This window comes from Crocodylus siamensis, chromosome 1 (assembly GCF_052110815.1).
Source record: "Crocodylus siamensis isolate JL-2025a chromosome 1, ASM5211081v1, whole genome shotgun sequence".
Lineage (NCBI taxonomy): Eukaryota > Metazoa > Chordata > Crocodylia > Crocodylidae > Crocodylus > Crocodylus siamensis.
The window spans coordinates 31,743,935-31,764,208 of NC_143395.1; the positions used below are offsets into that span (position 1 = coordinate 31,743,935).

General features: G+C 44.0%; 1 protein-coding gene across 4 annotated transcripts in view; it reads right to left on the minus strand.

Moving 5' to 3' along the window:
- Positions 1-20,274, minus strand: part of TRAPPC12 (trafficking protein particle complex subunit 12) — a 102,212-nt gene that overhangs the window by 58,588 nt on the left and 23,350 nt on the right. The gene's annotated exons all lie outside the window — the stretch shown is intronic.

Here is a 20,274-nt window from a genome sequence, read left to right on the forward strand (position 1 = left end):
GGGATTTGGCATGCAGGTAGAAACTGGGGGTGGAAGGCAGGGAAAAGGCATGCTTTTTTACAGTATTCCTGAACTCCTGTGGCAGTGGCATAGAAAAGCCCACACGAACATCAGGATCTAGCTTCATGCTGCCTTTGGAAAGATTGGAACCTGAGATTATAAACTCTGCTGATAGAGATTATGCCCTCTGTTATAGTCAGTATTGAATACACTAATGCTGCTCAAATATACCTGTGGAAATTTATATATTACATACACACACATATAGTACACTCTAAAAATTAAGTGTAGATATATATTTATAATTAAATAGATTTCTCTGCCCTCCGGTAGATGTTTAATAAAACTCTTTCCATCAAGGGAGAATTGCAAAACAGTGAAAATGAAACCAACAGTGTAAAACACCCTTTGTTTGGAAAGTTTTCAGGAAATACTTCTGCAATAGGCTACTAGAGTGAACCATTAGCTCAAATGACAGAGGCGTGAGCTTTCATGCTATACCCTGCTATAACCACTGAGGTTCTTAAAATACTTCCCAGGGTACAGAAAAGATATAAACAGTGTATGTTCTGGGGAAGATATTTCTTACTGTATTATTTTTTAGCCATCATTATTTAGGTATCATTTTCAACAACAGCAGGTTCAAAATTTTCAGGCAAGTAATTCTAAATTCCACTTATATTGAATTAATCTTGTTCATAAACTGTCAGCATACAAAAGGAAAAACTGAAGCATGATGGATATTCTGAAGACATGGGAACAGATGGAACCAGCAATAAGATCATGTAGAACTTGCTAAGGCCAAGTATTCTAATTCATGTTTCTGTAAGAACAGCTGCATATTTTGATAGCTGTCATAATATAAACACCACCTGATGTCAATCAAATTTAAAGCAAGAGACCAGAATCTTGCTGTAGCATTCTTAGACCTGAAAAAAATGAAGATTGCCATGGCTGACAAGGTTCTTTGGGTAGATGTGATATCTTTTATCAGACGAATTAAATAGCTGCAAACTTTCAGACACAAACACTCTTCTTTGGGGATTTCCATGGGTAATACTCAATACCTGTATTTCTTCTTTGTGTCCTAAATGCTGTATTTTTCAATCTGCTGCATAGACCCTATACAGATGGATGATTAGTTGCCAAGAGAAAAGCCAATGAAATTAACGCTCATCTATTCAAATTTAGAGCTCACTGCAAAGACAAAGGACCTAGGAGCATCTTAGCCTAAAGTAGTAGTTCCCAATTTTCACTGGTCTAAGGGAAACATTACAGGCCTCCCTCAATTTATGTGGGTTCTTTATATGTGAATTCGCTCATGTGCGATGAGCATATTTAGACCCATAATTTGTTATATGAGAGGTAAATTTGCTCTTATGCAATCAGCATAGATGCTCCCCACCCCTGCCTAAGCAGGTAACTCTGTAGGGGGAGGGGAAAGGGCCGTGGCTCCACTCACCCTATCCCTGGTTGCACCAGCCCCACGAGCAGCCAGTGCCAGCTCCCTGCAGCCACTGAGGTGCACTGTGCTCTGCCTGTCCCCTCAGTGCCTGGGTTCACCCAGCTCCTGGGCTGCACCATGATGTGGTGCAAGCAGCTGATGTTGGCTGCTACAGCATGGGCTGGGGTGAGTGTGGACAAGCAGAGCCCCAGATGGCACGGGGCACAGCACTCACCCCAGCCCCGACTGCAGCGGGCCTGGGAGCAGCCAATACCAGCTGTGTGCACCAGGGCACGGCGCAGCTCAGGAGCAGAATTGAGTAGGGACAGGTGGAGCACGGTGCAGCCCAGCGGTTGCAGACGCTGACTGCTCCTGGGGCCACTTCAGCCAGGGGTGAGGCAAGTATCACTCTGTTCCCTCTGCTTTGCTGCCTTGTGCAGCCCCGGGAGTGGCACCCCTCTCCCTGTCTCTTCCCTAGTCCCAGCCTCACTCCTCTCACTGCCATGGGAACCTATCCCTATTTGTTACATTGCAAAGTGGGTTCGCTTTACGTGAATTCGATTTACGCGCTGTTCTTCAGGAACACATGTACAGCATTAAAAAAAAAAAGAAGTGGGAAACCTATATTGTGAAAAAAAATGCATTGAAGCTGTCAGTCAGCGCAGATGTAGTTAGGGATCTTCTGGAAGGGCCAGGCATTTTGAAATCTGAAGGTCCAGATGCCTTCCACCCAACAGTGTTTAGGGAGCTGGCAGGGGTCATCACAGAGCCCTTGGCCCAACTATATGAGTAGTCGTGGTCATTTGGCCAGGTGCCGGGGGATTGGAAACTGGCTACTGTGGTCCCAATTTTCAAGAAAGGGAGGAAGGAGGACCCAAGTAACTATAGGCCTGTAAGCCTCACCTTGGTGCTTGGGAAGATCTTGGAGAGAATCATCCAGGAGCACATCTGTGGGGGGGCCAGCAGGGGAGATCATGCTTGGGGCAATCAACATGGGTTCATCAAAGGCAGGTCCTGCCTGACCAACCTGGTTGCCTTTTATGACCAAGTAACTAAATCCTTACATGATGGCGTCGCTGTTGATATATTCTTTCTAGACTTTAAGAAGGCCTTTGACACTGTCTCTCACACCATCCTCATCAATAAGTTAAGCGACAGAGTTGGATGGGTAAAAAATTGTCTGATAGTGTGCACCCAGAGAGTAGTGGTGGACAGTTGTATATTCAACCTGGCGAGATGTGAGCAGTGGGGTACTCTAGAGCTTGGTCCTCAGGCCCGCACTGTTTAACATCTTCATCAGTGACTTGGACGAGGGGGTGAAAAGCACGCTGTCCAAGTTGGTTGATGACACAAAGATGTGGGGCGAGGTGGACATACCTGAAGGGAGAGAGGGGCTCCAAATAGATTTAGACAGACTATAGAAGTGGGCAGACTGGAATAGGATGGCGTTCAATGTAGACAAATACAGGGTGCTGCACCTTGGGAGAAGGAATCCACAGCATACATACAGGCTGGGGAGTTCCCCTCTTGAAAACACGGAAGCAGAACAGGATCTTGGCGTCATTACTGATTCCAAGATGAACATGAGCCACCAATGCCAGACCGCAGCCAGCAAGGCCAGTCATAGGTTATCATGCATCCAAAAGGTGAAGCTGGTCCACAGAGGTGATACTCCCCCTCTGTGCGACACTGGTCAGGCCACAGTTGGAGTACTGCATCCAGTACTGGGCACCGCACTTCAAAAAGGGATGTGGCCAGCCTGCAGAGGGTTCAAAGGAGGGCCACCTGCTTGGTGAGAGGGCTGCAAGATAGGCCCTATGAGGAGAAACTGAGGGACCTGAACCTGTCTAGCCTTAGCAAGAGGAGGCTGAGGGGGGAATCTGGTGCCTGCCTACGAACTCATCAGGGGAGATCAACAGCAAACAGGTAGAGCCCTTTTCTCCCCAGCACCACCTGGGGTGACAAGGAACAATGGTGATAAGCTGATGGAAAATAGGTTTAGGTTAGAGATCAGAAGGCAATATTTTACAGTTAGGGTGGCCAATACCTGGAACCAACTTCCCAGGGTAGTGGTCCTCGCCCCTACCTTGGGCAAATTCATGAGGAGGTTGGATGTTCACTTGTCTGGGGCCTTGTGAACCGAGTATTCATTCCTGCCTGTGGCAGGGAGTCAGGCTAGATGATCTATTCGGGTTCTTCCTGACACTAGCTATGAAACTATGAGGGCAACACCAGACTTGGATCTCCCTTCCAGCTTCAGTTTTATTTCCTGTGGTCAGAAGCAATGGTAGAGGGTCTCAAGGGCAATGTGCTGCCCTGTGAATCATGAGGGAGACACTAATGCTCTGGCTCCTAAGTTGTGGAGACAAAGCAAATAAGGAGCATCATCATGGAGCACATCTGCAATGGTCTGGCTTCAGGGATGATGCTCAAGGGCAACCAGCATGGTTTCATTAGGGGCAGGTCATGTCAGACCAACCTGATTGCCTTTTACAATCAGGTCACAAAAGCACTGGATGCAAGTGTTGCCGTGGATGTAGTCTTTCTCGACTTCAGCACGGCCTTTGACACCGTCTCCCACCCCATCTTCATTAAAAAATTGGGCAACTGCGGCATTGATGCCTACACAGTCAGATGGATTGCAGACTGGCTGAAGGGTTGCACTCAGAGGGTGGTGGTGGATGGGTCATATTCGACCGGGGGAGAAGTGGGCAGCGGAGTTCCCCAGGGCTCGGTTCTTGGGCCTGCGCTGTTCAATCTCTTTATCAGTGATTTGGACAATGGGATGAAAAGCAACCTGTTTAAATTCGTTGATGATACCAAAATTTGGGGTGAGGTGAGCACGCTAGTAGGGAGGGAAAGACTGCAGCAAGACTTGGATAGGTTGCAGGGGTGGGCTAGCAAAAACAGCCCACCCTTTGGGCACTTGGGCAGTAGTAACCAGCAGCACACTTTTAAGATGGGAAACGCACTTCTTGAAAGCATGGAAGCAGAAAGGGATCTTGGAGTCATTATTGACTCCAAGATGAACATGAGCCGACAATGCAAGGTCACGGTTGGCAGGATTAACTGGACCTTGTTATGGATCCACAGGTGCATCTCTAGCAGGGCCAAGGAGGTGATCCTCCCCCTCTATGCAACATTGGTCAGGCCACAGCTGGAGTACTGTGTCCACTTCTGTGCACCCCACTTCAGGAGGGATGTGGACAACATTGAGAGGGTCCAGAGGAGGGCCACCTGAATGATCCGGGGACAGCAGGGCAGACTCTACAACGAGAGACTGTGGGACCTGAACCTGCTCAACCTTCACAAGAGAAGGTTGAGGGGGGACCTGGTGACCATCTATAAACTCACTAGGGGGGGACCAGAAGGGTTTGGGAGAGACCTCGTTTCCCCTAGTGCCCCCTGGCATAACAAGGAATAACGGCCATAAGTTGTTGGAGAGTAGGTTTAGATTAGACATCCGTAAGAACTACTTCACAGTTAGGGCAGCTAGGATGTAGAACCAAGGGAAGTGGTGCTGGCTCCTACCCTGGGGGTCTTTAAGAGGAGGCTTGATGCCTACCTAGCTGGGACCATTTGAGCCCAGTTTTTTCTCCTGCCCAGGCAGTGGAGTTGGACTTGAAGATCTACAAGGTCCCTTCCCACCGTACTTCTATGATTCTATTAGGATAGGGGAGGGGGAGATAATACTAGTTATTTAGTTCTCTTAATGTATTTGGCACTGTACATATTTACAGGGAGGAAACAGGTTAAATTTTCAAAATGTTATATAAGATAAAATTCATAAAGGTATGTGGGAGAATTTAGATGCTTAAATCCAAGAAAGTAATTCATATAACTCCTCTCCATTCTTCTCAGGTTCCCACATTCCTACCATAAAACCTGCTTAGGCACCTCATGATCTGCTACTATGCATGCCCAAAGGCACCATCATCTTGGCTGAACTGAGTATTTAGATGCCTAAAGCTATTTGGGATTCAAAAATTAAGCATCTCTACACCTAAGTCCCTAGAATGGCCCAAGGCTGTAGGTATATTCAGAGTACATGTAACAGTGACTAGGAGCATTTTTTTCAGCACCTATGGGCACCTTAACTCAAACATGGTTGCTGGAGGATACTGGTGATGACCACTTTTCCCATAACAGCTTACTAGTTAAAACACCTGGGTTTGTGAAAGGCTTTAGGCCCTTCTCAACCTGAGGGGATATAAATCCAACCAAAACTTTGTACGGCTGTGTTACTGAGAAAGTTAAGCACTGGCTAAAGGCAGATCTGGGAGGGAACCCTGCACTTCATGCTGCCTTTTATTCAGTGATTGATAATGTAAAAATGCATAAAACAGTCCTGGGAATAGGCACCAGAAAACCCAGGAGTTCCCCATCACAGGTGTTTGCCCTCATTACCAAGCTACAGAATTTGTTTCTTCCTTGCTCACCCTCTTTCTGGCCCCATGACATGCATTTCTTGCCGCACAGATGAGAAGCCATACCCCCCTACCTATCTATCCTCTAGCCTGTTAGATAAGCTAGGTGACAGATGTACACCCTCAGGCTGAGAAAGGCCTATAAGCTAGGGCTCCCATTTTCTGGGTTAGTGCTCCAATTATCACATTTTTTTTTCCAGCACCTAATTGTTAAAAGAAAGGAGTAAACCAATCACTTGCATCCGAAGATAGCTAGGCATGGTTTTCAGGTTGCGAATCAGTTTCAGACAGGTGCCTAAACCTGGAAGAGATACAGGATTTCGGATAATCCAACTCTTTGACATTTCCTATCGACTAGCTCATGTATTCCCCAGCTCAGTGTGCCAATGTTAGGAATCCCAATCACTGTCATTTAATTTTCCCATTTAAAATATCAGGGAACTTAGGTGCCAAGAGGTACACTTGCATGCCTTGCCCCCTAAATCATCTAGTCTTGCCCCTTGCGAAATGTCCTGTTAGCAGATTTCATTGTAGACAGATTGTGACAGAGATGGAGCATCAAAACTACCTGTAGACTTAAAAGGAAAGTACTGCTTTCCTTTACCATGTTTCTTTGCAGTCCTGAGAGGCTTATGGGATGAATTCTAATGATGGAGATCTGCCACAGGTTATGAAGCAGTGCCCAAAAAGTCTACAGAAGCTGCATTATGTCAGCACAGGGAAACATTAATATAATATATAAAAATGATTCCGCTCTCTTTGCAGTTCACAAGCGGAACCAAGTTGCGGATAAGAACCCCCAATATGCTAGTCTCTTTTTCTGTGCATTTTAGTTGGCCTCTTTTTCCTTCTTTCTACCCTCATTCTCCCCATCCGTACATCAAAGATTTTGCTTTTACTCCCATCTATGTCTCTGGAAGCTCTAATCTTGCTGCAAATTTCCCCACTCACCAGAAGTTGATGGGAACCGGGAATGAGCATTTGCTTGTACCACATGGAACTGAGCTGAGTTACAGGCCTAAGGAAAGTAAGTTTATAAATGAACAGGCTGGTCTCTGCATGCAAGTTCACATTCAAGCTGCTTTCAACATCCAGCTCAGTGGTGGGCAATTATTTGGGCCTGAGGGCTACATAGGGAGTTCTGTTGCAGGCCGGTCAGCATTCCCGCCTTCTCCCCCACCCCTCAGAACAACTCACCAAAACTCCCTATGGGGCTGCAGGCAGGCAGGGAGCAGTGCTCAGGAGTGAGAGGAGTCAGTGAGGCTGTGATCACAGGGCTGGGTCATGGGGTGGTGACAGCTCTTGGGGATTTTGGGTGGGGGGTGATGCATGTGTGGGAGGGAGGTTGTCTGGGTGCTAGGCCCTGGGAGCTTGCCATGGGGAAGGGGAAAGAGTGAAGGTGTGTGGGGGGTGTGTGCAGTGGAGCTCGTCTGGGTGGTATGGTCCACACTGCCCCCGTGGTGCTCTGCAAGGAGCCAAGCCCCACCCACTCACACTGGGGCAGCTCATGCTGCATTCCCACTGGCAACTGCAGCCTGGCCTGGCTGGGTAGTGCTGTTCCTGCCACATAGCACTAACCAGCTTCTAGTGGGGTATTCCAGGTGTGACTGCAGCCAGCTGGGTGCTGCTCTACTCCTCCCACTTTCAACCATGGTCTTGCTCCTGATCTTATCCCAGCTGCACTGGGCAGGTGGGCAGATTCAGCCAGACAGTTCCTGCCCCAGCACATAGGGCTTCAGCTCCAGCTCTCAGTAAGGCGGCTGGAAGCTGAAGCTGGAGCCCTGTGCACTGGAGCAGGAGAGCTGCCTGGCTGAAACTGGCTGGTTGAAGCCTGCCAGAACAGTGCAGTGCAGCAGGGGCAGGAGAAGTTTCTGGCGGGGCTGTTCCCAGTGCAGCTGCAGGCAGCTGCTGCTCTGCTCTCCCTGCCTCCAGCGGCAGCTTCTGCTCCTACTGCATTGCGCTGCTCCTGGCAGGCGGGCAGGTAGCTTCAGCTGGGCGGCTCCTGCCCCAATGCATGGGGCTCCAGCTCCAGCTTCTCACTGCCTTCCAGTGGGAGGTGGCTGGGAGATGGAGCCCCACGTGCTAGGGCAGGAGCTGCCCAGCTGGAGCTCTTCACCTGGAGCAGCTTGGCACAGCAGGGGCAAGATCAGGAACAGGAGCCATTGGTGGAAGTGGAGGGAGCAGAGCTGCACCTGAATGCAGCTACACCAGGAACATCTCTGCTGAAGCTGCATGTGCTGGCTTGGTGTGGGCTCCCCTGGTTTGAGTGCGAGGACCAATGGGGCAGCAACAGGTCAGATCAAGTCACCTGATGGGCCAGATCTGGGCCACATTCTATATTTTGCCCACCACTGATCTAGCTACTTTGGGGACATGAGAGTAGGACACAGAAGGGGCAGGGGAGTTTCAAGCAGCTAGCTGCCACTTTCACTACAGATATAGCAGCATATATGCTGTGTAAGTGCACAGATTAGTAGCTTCCCTAGCCTATACCCTAGCGTATTATGCTCCACACTCCTTCAAAACTACTGACTGACATCTGCTGCAAGTCTTCTCCAGATGGAAAAAACTGAGTTACCGTATTTTTTTCTCATATAACACATGCCTGAATAACATGGATCCTATCTCGAGAAGGCCCCAAGAAGGAAAAAGATTTTACCTTAAAGTATGGATAAGTAACTGGGATCTCCGGCAGGGCTGTGTGCGCCATGCCTGGAGAATTGGGGCGGCATGTACCAGGACTGAGCATTTGGGAGCCGCGTGCCAGGGCTGAGGCCTTGGGAGTCGCATGGGGCCTGAACAGGGGCTGAAGGGCTGACAGGCAAAGCTGGAAAACATGCACTGGGGCTGGATCCTTAGAGGCTGGGAGCTGTGACTGGGGTTGTGAAGCTTTGTGCCAGGGCTGGGAGCCACGTGCTAGCCCTGTTGTTGTATGCTGTGGCCCAATTTGGCTGTACCAGTGCTGGGGCAGGAGTCATGTTACAGGGCTAGGATGGGTTGCTAGATTATGATGTTGTTTTCTCACTACTTTTGACAAAAACTCCTTGAAAGGATCTGAAATTCAAAGCAGAACGAAAAAAATATAAAATGATTTAAACTAAGAGCATTGCTAAGTAATTCAAGACATTTGTAAAAGAAAAACCTGCATAATTAAATATTTCAATGGTGCAATTAGTTGCTTTCTATTAAAATGCAAACTATTTTGGGTTGGAGTGGAATCAGAAAGAGAACACAGTTCTAATTCAGGGGCAAAAAAAAAGGAGTGCTAAAATAGTATTTGAAGGCTGTCTAGACTTATACCACACTCTGGGGAAAAATAACATTTTTAGTCTTCACTACTCACCCAGAAGTGTCATCTTATTGCAACATATACTGCCATATCCCTATGGCCATAATACAGCTGCAGCCTGAAAGCCCAAATACTTGTGCTAAGATTAGTAACACAGTTCATGAGGTGTAGAATGAGAAGTCGGTTTCTAGAGCTCTTGCAATTAAATATTGAAGGGCATGCTCTTTAGTTACAGTCTGCCCCTACCCACAAGACAATGAAGAATAAGGTAGTCAATTTTACTGTAATGAAACAGAGTGTAATAATGCTGGAAGAAAGAAGTGAATCAATTGTGCAAGCAGGGAAACTTTGGTCTAGGTTATGGGTGCTCAAACCCTGGCCTGTGGGCCATACACAGCCCTTGGATCCATGTCATCTGGTCCACAATGCTACCTACAGATTGGGAAATTTGGAGGTGGAGCAATTAATACTGCTATTCCTTTCCTGCTGCCAAATTACCAAGCCCTGCAGGACCAGATTGGGGCCGAGCCACACCTTCTCCCCCCGGAGGAGCCAGATCAGGGCCACGTCATGCCCCCTCCCCCAGTGGGACCCGTGTCACACCCTCTTACCCCCACGGCTGAGTTGAGGCCAGGCTGCCCCCACTTTCCTCTGTACGACTGGGTTGGATCCTGCTGTGCCCACTGCTCATTTGGCCCATATGGCAAGAGAGTTGAGTATTACTGGTCTAGGTCAAAAGCTTTCCCTTTTACATATAATTTATATTTTGAGGAAAAAGATATACTATCATTTAAAATCATCTTCTAAAAAGACAACAAATCATCTTCTAAAAAAACAACAAAAAAACCCTACAAAAAACTCTTAACTTTCAATAGTCTCTATTAAGCAGAAGCAAACACATATCATCATCCCAGACATGAAGTACACAGCAATTTAAATCTGCAATTTAATTCTTGTCTATCACTCCTTCCACAGAAACACAGGAATTAGCAACAGGAAAGACCTCTTGGGTCATCTTATCCTTTTCCTTGCTTGTGGTTTTATGAGTTATTACTGTGATGAACACAGGTTCAGTCACTATGTATATTAATAGTATAGGCTGTATAGAACTAAAAAGACAAAACCCCATGTAAAACATGGAATCCATGAGTCAGGAGAGCCACGATAAATATTTAGCTTCAGATGCCCTAGTGCATTATAATGCAGACATGCACACAGAAATTTGGCGGACAGTTTGTTACCTAAATAGCTATTAACAGACAGATAGACAATTTTTTCAGCTCCTCCCCGTTAAAAGAATGAGGTCTAGAAATTATGATCTGTACAGATACAACCAGCTATAGACATGTATATAAAACAAGCAAGTTTCATGGCTAAATTTGCAATTGTGAACAGCATAATGACACTTTTTCCTGCATTCATGTACAAAATCTCCAAATAATCTCCAAAATTGGCAGTTGGCAGCATAGGTAGGGAGGGAGACGAAACAGCCTAGAGCAGGGGTGGTCATCTTCTAGCCTGCAGGCCAAATCTGGCCTGCAGAACCATAGCATCCAGCCAATGAAACCCCATTGTTGGAAGATTTGGCAGCGGAGCAAACTGTGCAGCTGGATCCTCCCCCAAGCCATAGCCACGTTGTGGGATTGAGCCAGGATGCTCCCCATTTCCACCCCTGTCATGTGTGTGGATCAGGGGCAGGCTGCAAACCCCACCTCCTTCAAATGTCTAGATTGGAGCTGCTCCACCCCGCTTATGTCCATATCAGGAATGTTCCACCTATGACAGAACGAGTTAGGGATTACTTAGGGAAGCTAGATGCTTTCAAGTCGGCAGGGTCAGATAATACATCGGAAGGTACTGAATAAATTAGCTGAGGTAATTTCAGAGCCACTGGCTATCCTTTTTGACAACTAAGGGAGGTTGGATGAAGTCTCAGATGAACGGAAAAGGGTAAATATAAAATCCATCTTCAGGTAATTACAGATCAGTCATCCTTACCTTGATACCTGGAAAGAGTATGGAGTAGGTTCCCAAGGAATCTGTTGTGAAGTGCCTATCAGAAACAGTCAGCATGCATTCCCCAAGAGCAAGTCATGCTTGATCAATATAATTTTCTTCTATGATAAACTGACAGGCTCTGCATATGAAGGGAAAGCAGTGGACATGGTATACCTTGATTTTAGAATGCTCTGGACAGTCTCCCACAACTGCCTCATTAAAAAGCTAAGAAAATACATGCTGGATACATAACTGCTTGGATCACTGCACTCAGCAAGTAGTCCTCAATGTCTCAGCAACTAGTTGGGAGAAGGAATCAAGTGGGGTTCCCCCAGGGTTTATCCTGGGTTCGGTATTGCTCAAGATCATCAATGATTTGAACAATGGGATCAAGTGCATACTTAACAAATTTAAGCACACTTAGCAAGTTTAAGAATGATACCAAGTTGAGTGGAATTGTGGACACTACGGAGTGCAGGGCTATGCTCCAGAATGATCTACGTAGACTGAAGAAATGGCCCAGAAATGAGATGAAACTGAACAAGGACAAGTGCAAGTGGGATGGAATACAGACTGGGGAATGACTGGCTACGCTGCAGTACTGCAGAGAAGGACCTGATGGTTAAAGAAGACCATAAGCAGAATATGAGCCAAGAGTGTGCTCTTGTTGCCAAAAAAAGGCAACAGAAATGTCACTTGCAAATCAAGGGAAGCGATTCGTCTACTCTATTCTGCACTGGTGAAGCCTCACTTGGAGTACTGTGTCCAGTTTTGGGTCCCACACTTCAAGAAAGATGTGGACAGTTTGGAAGGGGTTCAGTACAGGGCAACAAAACGATTAGGGTCCTCAGGGGCAAGAGTTATGAGGAAAGACTGAAAGAACTAGGGTTATTTAGTCTGGGGAAGAGAGATCGTGTGATGTCTCTTCTGGCCATACTTTCCTGTGTGATCCAGGCGTTTGTGAATACTGTTTAGAACTCATTAAATTTACTTGTTAATATTACTAGAAAGGTATTTTCCAAATAGATCTTAAAGAAATAATTTTATGAAGCGTTACTTTGAAGCTAAACAGTTTAAAAGTATCATCAAGAAATAAAAATACCTGTCAACAACTTTCAGTGGCATTTAACTTTGCCTCTATCCTAGTAAATATAAATAAATAATGTCTGAAGTTGAGTGAAGGCAAGACTGTGGCTGAAAGTAAGTTTTCTAGAGACTATTTTTATTCTTAGAGTTTGATGTCTTTAACTAGCTGTGATATTCTAAATATTCTGAATCAGCAGGTCAAATATAAGTAGAACAGGATGGTTACCTTTTAAACTTTAAAATGTCTCTTCGTATTAACCTTGAATTCTCAATCAAGTCAAAACACCAACAAATGTAATAAACTTGCAGAAAATCCAGCATATAGGAGTTCCTCTTATTTTAAAGCTAAAAGATATAGTTTTAGTAAACTGTTTTAAAAGACTGGTTGGTTTCTTGAAGGAAAGTAAAGGAAACTTGTTTCATTCCATTATTTCAACTACTGTTCTATTGCCCAGTTTTGCAGATATCCAGATTTCTTTCTATGCAAATAAATCTTACTTGCAGCAAAGCTTGCATATGGTCACTAAAAACTGAACAGAAAATATATCTTGCATAAACAGTTCTGAAAAGTAACTTTAAACAATGAAGAAAACTGAAAGGAGTTAGTGATGTTGATACTAACTGGAAAAGATACCAGTACACAAAACTGCTAACAAACGGAACCAGGGGAAATAAATATATTCAGAGAGCTTTGCTTAGTGGCAAAATAACTTCCTTTTCTTCCCTAATTAAATTGCCTCTGCAGATCCCTTTATATAGATTAGCAGACAGGAGCAATGCACCAAAGGTGGATTGAGGAATACTAATTACAGAGACTGAAACCTGTCCCTTGAACAAGCATCTACTCTGGCTTGCAAACAGAAGGAACTCGGCGTAAACAAGAATTTGCTGAAGAGAGGACAGATCTGAAGCTGGCCCCATGTATAAAATGCCATCACAGGATGTGGTGTTTTAGTGCTGCCCTCAAAAGTTTACAGTCTGAAGCATGCAAAACACTGGTGATGAGAGAAGAGAGCAAGATATATGGAACAACATGGATTGGGTTTACTGGGTTTTATTTTAATTGAATAAAGTATCCCAAATTCCCTCCTAACTGGGCACGGCTACATGAGAAGTTACTGGCATTTATTTAGCACTTTGCATAATTAAGTACTAAATAAATGTGCAGTAACCAGAGTTTGTTGTGATGCACTACTGCACAGTATTATTTGGCTACTGTGTAGTTAGCATCTTATGTAGACATGCCCACTACTAACAACTACTATTACTACCTGGCTGGATAGTTTCTTGTAAACTTCATAAGAGAAGGGAGTCTGAAAGGGGTATTAAAATAAGGAGAAGAAAATAAGTAGAAAAGGCTGTTCCACGCACCATGGGTGACATAAAAGAAGCAGGGAGATGACTGGGAGAGAACCAGATTAATAAAATGTTACAAATCAAGCCTAGTCTTGCTCTTCACATTGACAGGTTGTGACAGGACAAAACCACTGAATCTCACATGCTGCTTGGCTCTCTAGATCTCAGTACTGACTAGAGCTGTTTGGGAAATTTTAATTGAAAGTGTTTTGTTAAAATACCATGTACTCAAAACGTAAGACACACAAGAGACCTACCTCAAAGCAGCCCAATGGCTAGGGCACACATCTTTGATGTGGGAAACCCAGCTGCAAAATTTTAAGTTCCTGATTAAGAACAAGAAACCTAGATCTCCCATGTCCCAGACCAAGCATCTTAGCTACTGGGCTACTGATTATTTAGAAGAGTGTTGGTGCTTCTCTTGCTTACGTTTCTCTTCCCACCCCCCAAACCTCAAAAGGTCCCATTTTTATTACACAACATGACAAAAATAATTTTCACTACCTTTCAATTCTTCATGCAGCAGAATTCTTGTATCCTAGCCATCCCTGATAGAGACTGGTCACTTTTCCTAACTCTGAATCTCTCAAACACTCTCAGAAACAGACCTATGTCTGACACCCTTCTTCGTCACAGAGATCTCATGATCTATCTGTTTAGATCCCAAGTCCCTCAGATGCCTGGGTTTGGTTAAAGTCCAAAAGGACTGCCTTGTCTAAGGACTTTTTGACTTTGCCACCTTACATCTAGAAGAAAGTCTTCTTTTACAGAACCAGTATCTAGAAATAAATTCTCTACTCTAGGTTTCTTTGGCTAAGTTTCATTTCATCCCCCCTTCCCCAAACCAGACAGACGGCCAAGCACACAGAGCTTCAGCTGACCTGGAACTATTTTCAAAATGTAGACTGAATTGACAGACTCAGCCACCATTCAAAAATTGGTGGCAATGGTGAATGCTTCAGTTTGCTTAACATTCTTTAAAAATACCTATTTTGGGTTGACTTGGAAAAAAAAAAAAAGAAGGCTTTTTTGACATTCCAGTTTAACTGAACAGGAAAAAAAATGTGTGTGCGCGCAATTCTATTACTCAGGTGGCTCTGAAATATCTCATGTAACATTCTCATTAGCAAACTAAGGAATACAGACTGGATGAAAATACTATAAGGTAGATACATAACCGTTTGGATCACTGTTCTCAGTTAGTAGTCCTCAATGGCTGAGTGTTTAATTGGGAGATGGTATGAAGTGGGGTTCTCAAGGAGTCTGTCCTGGATCTGGCATTCAGATATTCTGTCATTTGGATAAATGGGACTGACTACACATTTAGCAAATTTGTGGATGACACCATGTTGGGCGGAGCTGAAGACATTCTGGGAGCAAGGGGTAGGATCCAAAATGACCTGGACAGACTGGAAAAATGGTCTGCAATCAACCACATGAAATTCAACAAGGACAAGTGTTAAGTCCTGTGCGCTTGGGATGGAATAACTGCATGCACAAATACGGATGGGGGAAATGTCCATTTAGACTGCCAGGTCCTCCTCTGTGTAGTACTGCAGTTACAGTAGACCATAAACTGAATAAGTCAACGGTGTGCTCTTGTTGCCAAAAAAAGCCAGAAATATACCAGGTTGTATTAACAGGACTGTCTCTGGCAAAACCAAGGGAAGTGATTCTTCTGCACTAGAGTATAGGACTATTATAGGACCCCATGTTTAAAAAAGATGTGGACAGATTAGAAAGAGTTCAGCCCAAAGCGATGAAAATGATTACAGGCTTGGGAAGCAAGATTTGTGAAGAAAGGCTGGAAGAACGAAGGCTATTTAGTTTAGATGACTGAGGGAGGATTTGATAATGGTCTTCAAATACCTTCAGTGGTAGGTATTTGAGACCTTCAAACGGTCTTCAGATGGGCTTTTCTCTGTGGTTGTAGGGGAGAAATGGCCTCAACCTGCAGCAGAGGAAATTTAGTCTGCAGATTAAGAGGAACCTTCTGACTATGAGGATGGTCAAGTATTGGAACAGATTATCCTTGGAATCTCCATTCTTGGAAATTTTCAAAAGCATACTGGACAGACACTTGGTTGCAATGGTTTAGTTTGGGATGATTCTACCTTGAGCAGAGGATGGACTAGATAACCATGGGAAGTCCCTTCCAGCCCTATGATCCTCAACTGGGAAACTACCATGGGCTTAAACAAGAGATTCCAGCTGCTTCCCTTTAGACTGGTTTTTATGTAAAAAGGCATCAAACTTACTGGTTTCTGAGACAGTCCCATTAAGAAAAGATCTTTAACGTTGAAGACTCTTTTTGCTCTGTTACAGCTCGTCTGTCTGCTACATAATGGATACTCTAATCCAAAAGCATGGCTAGACACAAATGATAAAAACAAATTAAATTCACATTTTGGACACAGGCATCCAGACAGTCACAGCAGCAACTAGGCTCGGGTCAGTGATGGAACACAAGGTTAGTTAGCCAAGATAAACAGGAAGTGTGGAAGAAAGGAGAACAAGAGGCACCAATTCTACCCCTCAAGGTTAAGGGACTTGCCCGGGATAAGGAAAAACTGAGCTGAAATTCCATTTCAGGCATGGACCTTTTGAGGTTTGGGGGGTGGGAAGGGAAACGTAAGCAAGAGAAGGGATTCAAATGGGGGAGTCATTTAATTGAATCCATTGGCCAGTAAAGTGATTCTGGCAGATGCTTCTACTCCCTTGCATTTAAAGGGATATTCTATTTGTATCAAGAATAACAGAAGAAAGAAATTACATAAGTACCAGGGATAACAAAGGAGAAAGTCATGATTATTGAAGACATGAGAAAAGGCTTTGGATCATAGTTTCCTAGAGGCTATATCTTAGAAACATGATGAAAGAAACAGCAACATGGTCTGGATATGAAAACCAAGTGAGAGGAAAAAAGCAAAGATGCCAGCAACTTTCAGACTTGTGGAAGAGGAAATTTGACACTGGAAAACAAGAGAATAGAACTGGGCAAGTTTTGGACAAAAAAGAAGCAGCTCACTTGGATTCTATTAAGTTTAACTGAGGGATTTTTTTTCTTTTGTTTCTTCAAGCTCACTTAAAATATCAACTCTATAGCACAGGTACAGGCTCCAAAGTTGTACAAGGTTTAGAAGGATGCATCTTAGTTAGAAACCTCCAATCACTACTGTAATGCAAATAACAGGTATTTGTTGCATTTGGCCTGTGGGGTTTCCCATAGGCCAGATGCCATAACTCGGCAAGCTTGATTTGGCCTGTGGGCTAGAGGTTGAGCATCCCTACATTAGAGAAAGGGTAATTTAAGGGACTAAATCCAATTCTACAGCATCCCTCTCCAATTCTGCAAGAAGAAAATGAGTGAAGGAGTATCTTCACTGTCAGAATCAGCTCAGGGAAACACTTAGCGTTCCTTGGCTGAAGTGCAAAAAGCAAATGGCTCCAGTTTGTAATTTATTATATTTCTGGTTATGAATATTTTGAATGGGTAGAAATTATGCACCCTATTTAAACATATTACAACTCATTTGTATAAGTGATTTATTTGTATCTATGTTTTTCTTAAAGTGCATTTTAATTGCTTGCTTCATTTATATATTGTGAATGAAAATGATATTGATGAATCAAAAATCTTACTTTTATGCTTGTTACACCACAAAATGAGAAGAAAGATTAGCAAACAGCAGTGTGTTGTGGATACATGGTAATGCACTTTAACTAAAATATATGTATGATTTATATCCATTCTATCATTTAAATTAGCTAGCTAATGATGCATAGATTCTATCTTTTATCCATGCCCCAACACTATATAGTTCAATTCAAAGTGGAATCAGAATTACTTCGTCTCATATATTCTGGATGATACTGTAGCGCCTTCCTCTAACCTTAGTAATGAAGGTTTACCGGGAAGACACTCCCTATGCCTGAAGAAGGGTGATTGTGCCAAAAAACTTTCAAATAACGTTTTTCCAAGTACTCAGTGGATCTAAAAGATATCAGATGTACCCAAAGAACCTTGCCCGCCTAGGGCTTCCCAAACCTTTATCTAGTATTCACATTATACCTCATAAGAAACAGGTCAGCTGCATTGAATCTTGATTTGATTTCTCTTAGTTGATCAAACTGCACGTTAGTATGCCTGGCTGTTAAATAAGAAGTTGGCCGCAAAGTCAAAATGTCTATGCTTCGAGGTCTTCATTTTACAGTCAAATATGTAATCCTGAAATAGAATGGTTGTCTAGAGCTCCTATCTTCTACCTCAAATAACTCTGTCAGTTGTATGAAATCCAGCGTTGCTTCTAAGAAAGATATTTCAAATCTCACATTCAGAGGAACTACAGAAATACTGGGGAACATTTTACATCCAATCACAGAAAGAGTCCGTGTAATATTTGTCCAGTCTATAAAATAAGCTATCCATACATTGTACAGTGCTGGAAACTCTCCAGTGGCTGGAAACCCTTATATACTGACACACGCTATAAAAACTCCTTTCTTAAACCGATTATATTTTTAAGATAAAAAAGCATCATACACATCACCTCTTCTATTAAAAAAAATCACATTGAAAGATCATAGTTAAAAGAAAAATAGATGACCTTCCCAATAATTAGATTTTATACATGGAAAAAGGATAAATTTGTTATAATTTTCCAGGTACAGAAAATAATTATTGGAGGTTTGCCTTCAATTCCATCCCCCGCCCCCCCCTTGGGGGGGGTGGGAAATCAGATATCTCCCTTGCCCTCTGCCCCACCTCTGCTGCTTCTCCCTGCAGCCCCTTCCCCCCCTCTCCTTACTGTTAGACCCCGCTCTCCCTGAGCACATGCAAGGGAGAAGAAAATTTGAAAACAGTGACCTTGTAATTAAACATAGCTGTAGTAATTTGCATACAGTACCCAACAGACTTAGTTAATCTAGAATTGGTGCATATTTATTTTTAAACAGCTACAAGTTTTAGCATAGATACTCCATAAGAAACACTTTTGCATCTACTAATATATAGTAGAAACTGTGCATGATATTAGTAGAAAGTCAAAAAGGTCATGATTTACCATACACTTCATTTGGCTGACCCCAACCAACCAGCAGTTGACAGCATTTAAAGCCATGGTGACCCCACAGCTCAGCACTGCTCAGTATAGATGTGTATTCCAGACACCCTTCACAGAGGATCCATGTGCTATTAGTCTCCTACTCATGACTGGAACTGGGTGTTCTTTTCACAAGTCCTGGGTTCCTTCAAAAATGTATATGCAGAAGAGGCACAGGGCACCTGTCCAGGTTCACCTCATAAGCTGGAGCCACATTAATCATATGTGACGGGCTGAGAGAAGGGCAATAGCCCTGAGTGAACTGTATGGGGCCACATTTGGCGATATCTGCTAGGCTCAAGAAGAAACAGGAATCATTGGCAATGGGAAAAAGATACAGTTCAGTATAAATGTATGCAATGTGGTGGCTCACTGTGACTTGAAGGAGTTGGCACTGAGGAGCACTGTGCTTAATGGACACTGTCATACACTGTACAGTAAAAGCTCTGTTATCAGGCATGAATGGGGAACAGGGGGTGCCAGCAACCCAAAACTGCTGATTACCTGAGGCAGGGGTTTTCAGCCGGACATGGAGCAGAGGAAGGGGGTGGGGGCAGGGGGTGCGGCAGTGGCACACAGCTGCACACAGAGTGGGGGGCATGGCAGTGGCCGCATGTGGAATGGTGATAACACAGGGTGTTATAGTAATACTCATTTAGTCAATTTCATAGTTGATTTCCATTACTGAGCACATGCTGTTTTTGGCAGCAGTTTAATGAGGCAATGTATTTAATGAGGTTTCCTTGTATGGACTTCTCCCCCCATGCTGATTGGAAAAACAACCCATCTTTTATTTGAGTAAACATGGTACTAATTTTAAAAAATTTCAAAATGTAAATCTCCTATTCTCAGTTAATTTAAAGATTAATTTAAGGGTTTTTTATTCATATACGATTTTGCTTTAATCAGTGACAAACTGCTTTGGAACACTATGATACATTTAGTATAGTGATGCTCAAGATTTTGGCCCTTTGACCAGATGAGTGGCATGGGGCTGGTCTGTGGACCAGATCCCACATGGGGTGTGCGCGCCAGGTTGGGCCTCATACACCCAGATCAGACCAACCTCATACACTTGTGCCATCTTGGCCTGGCCCTATGAGCCTGGATTATGTCCAGATTAGACTGTGTGCCTGATGTAGTGTGCAGGGCCATACTATCTGGTCCATGGGGGCTTCTCAAGGGTCTGAAATTAGGCAATCCAGCAGCAATTAACACTGCCTGCTCCCCACCTGCCAATATTTCAAACCCATGGAGAGCCTGTGGGATGGCTGACATGGCTCTGTGGGCTAGATCTGGCCTGCAAGCCAAGCATCCTTGATTTAATCAAACAAAAGAAGGTTGTAATTTACTGCATGTTGTATTTGGCATCATACTTTTGCTTTCTTCCCAGTTAACATTTTGTTATATTGAAGCATTATGGCAGCAGCATTATACTTAGTGCAAACTTTATTTTTTCCTCCCCCTTTTAATCTTTCTTTACCACCTATTTCCTTACTCATGTACAACGTTTATTTCTCCTGCAAGTTTAGCCTTTTCATAACTTAGTGAATGGGTCTAGGAAAGAAAGGC